Genomic DNA, 2,991 nt, shown 5'->3' on the forward strand with positions numbered 1-2,991 from the left:
CTTACATCATACTTTAGAAGTTATTCTAATTAAAGTCAGGAACAATGAGGCAAAGAAATGCATATGGAGTATAAAAACAGAGGGAGAAGACAGGAAAAAGGGATGGGACAGAAGAAGTGGGGAGCTATAATGGGCAGGGGGTGGTAGGCATATATATTGGAAAGCTTTCCTCTCCTCCAGTCCGTTCCTTGACCCTGGAACAGCTCAGAAAATGAAGAGATCTAAAGAAAAGTTCCTATGGACTTCGCATTCGTTTTGGGGTTTTGTTTTTTTCTTTCTGTGTCTTGCTCTCCGACTACTGCGAAATGTCACTACCGTGATTGAGCTTGTTAATTTGGTGCCTTGCTTGTTTTTCGGATTCTGGAATCCTGAGCAAGTCGGGCTTCCCCAGCGCTTTATCTCTCTTTTCACCTGCTGACACAGCTACCCAAGGTGATGCCAAGGCCCTACGGCAGACACGCGTCGATGTTAAAAGCAAAATACAGTTGGTTAGTTTTTCTTGTGAGCTAAAAGAACTTAAGGAGAATGAAAGGACCAGAAAAGAAGCAGCCGGTAGATTTTTCCTCAAATGATAGGGCCAAGGAGGATTCAGAGGAAAAATATTCTTCTAAACAAGACAGCCAAAAAGTGGAGGTGCCGGGGATTGAACCCGGGGCCTCGTGCATGCTAAGCACGCGCTCTACCACTGAGCTACACCCCCTCACACGGAAGAGGGCTCAGAAACATTTCTATGACCCGATAGACCCTTCTCAGTGGTGACAAAGGTAATTCTATTTTGTCACACTCAATCCCTGACCGTTCTATACTGGACACTGTCTCGCAGCTAAGCCAGGAAAAACAAACCTAAATATTATACCGAAAGCCCCTTTCCGGTTCTGAGATTTTCCACTAAGGGTCACCCTCTCGGACGTCAGCTCGACGGCCACTTGCCGCTGGGGAAAGGCGCCGTACTGCCCGGCTGACCCCAGGGAGACGTCTGGGATAAGGCCTCTCTGCTTAAAAAGGTTGCCAGAAACCCGAGAATACAATGCAAGAGGATAAAAAGAAGAAAACCCTAAACGCTGACATGGGGATTTAGGTCCAGGTGGGAGAAGACTGGTGGGGAAGGGCGGATCGGCTCGCGTGGGTCGCGGCCCGCGCTCCGGCAGGCTCCCGCGCCCGGCATCCTGTTCGAGAACCCGCGCAGCGAATCCATCTCCCGGGCTCTGACTCTGGGATCGTGAGAACCATCGAGACGCGCACCGGGAAAAGAGGAGCAAACCCGATGCAGCATCCTTTATAGCGCCCCCTTTCGGGCGGGATCCTCCGCGGACTTTTGAAGTAAGGTGTTTTGAGCCCTAGGCTTGATCTGCAAAACGAACGAACTGTGTAAACCCTCCGTGCGCCAGCACTCTTTAAACCTCTTCCACTCCGAGGCGCAACCGTCAGGCGCTTCCCGCCGTTCGCCGATCTAAAGACGGTCGACCCAGAAATGAGTGTTTGGAGCAAATCTTAAATCCTTTTCTGTCTTCAGTTTTCTTCTAATTCTCTCTCACCCCTGTGGACCCTTGCAGACCTGAAAACACCATCTCTTTGGTTCCTCCCCAACTCCAGGTCTGGCCTCCCGGGCTGATCGGACCCTGCCGAGACCTGGGGGACCTTTGCAGTGGGGCGGTGTGGGGCATGAAGAAATGGGGTATACAATGCATGGACCACGGGACACCCTCAGACCCGGAGATTAAAGGGACATAGGTGTCCTTGATATAAGTGCTTTTTAGACAACACTGCAGGGGTCCTTAAAAGTGGTATAGGGGACGGGAAAATTGCCCCCTTACCTTTCTATAGTTATGGCTGGATTAATACACAAGACCAGATTAACAGCAGAAAAACCAATTTAATAGATACTCCTGGATCATAAAAATAATGCTCAGAGAATGAACAAAGCAAGTAGTTTATATATCTTTTTACACAAAGAAGCAATAAATTCGTGAGGATTTGACAGGACGAAGGAATTTAGGTTTGAGGTCCGTAATTAGTAAGGAATTTGAGCAGTGTTTAGGCGTGAGGTAGTACATTAGTAAAAGCAACAAGGTTTGTTTACATAGGTGTTAAATGTAATAAGAAAAATGAACTCTGTCTTGCTAACTTGGGCCTAAATTCCTTTCTGTTGACCCCAGGTCAGTTTCTCAGGAGAAAGGGAAACTTGAGAATGTATGTGTAACCATTGATCTCTAACTTGTGACATTTTGTTTTACAACCGAACTTTTATCAGTGTTCCTGTTAAGCTGATTAAGATAAAGACAAAGATAGATTGACACCAGCGGTAGATCACCAGACCATGTCTGCAGGCCCTGTTTTTCCTCAAGTCACTAAGGAATTTGAACTGACATCAATATCTTGCAGTTTCAGCCTATATAACTTTTTCCCACTCCCTCCCCTTCTGAACACACACTCAAGACACCCTTGGGTCAGAGCTTCCCTAGCCTGCGGACTGCAACCGGGCAAAACAAACTTCAACTTTCTTTGGTCTGTTGACTGCTGGCGTTTTCTTCCAGGTTAACATAGGCTTCTCAGCCCGGAATTCTCTAGTTCTGATGACAAGAATGTCTCTTTCTCCTGGTGGGAGGAGGGTACCTTTCACATGAGAGATTTATTTCCTATTTTCAGAGGGAACAGAGATAGGAGTGTCAAAACTTTAAGTCAAACAAGTAATTTTAATTCAAAATAATCAAGATGTCATTGTGGGAGACTTTGGGGTGGCCTGTCCTGAGCCCCAACAGTGGCAATCACCTAGGGGAGCTTGATAATGTCCCACCATGGAGACACTGAGTGCTCTCAGAATCTCAGATTTGGGAATCCTGTGTTAATTAAATCTTCCACAATTGAATCTGTGGAATAAAATGAACTCAAAAGACCACTGAGAATCAGATGGACTCTGTGTGTCTAACTGGGACCTAAATCCAAAATTGAGAGCCAGCTCTGAAGGCCTAGCAGCTAAAGTTGGGTGTACTC

General features: G+C 46.7%; 1 non-coding gene across 1 annotated transcript; it reads right to left on the reverse strand.

Annotated features, from left to right (window-relative positions):
- Positions 1–628: 628 nt before the first annotated feature.
- Positions 629–700, reverse strand: TRNAA-AGC (transfer RNA alanine (anticodon AGC)). The gene has a single exon. It is a non-coding gene; the product is annotated as a tRNA-Ala (tRNA).
- Positions 701–2,991: the final 2,291 nt, after the last annotated feature.

Source organism: Equus caballus, chromosome 20, assembly GCF_041296265.1.
Source record: "Equus caballus isolate H_3958 breed thoroughbred chromosome 20, TB-T2T, whole genome shotgun sequence".
Lineage (NCBI taxonomy): Eukaryota > Metazoa > Chordata > Mammalia > Perissodactyla > Equidae > Equus > Equus caballus.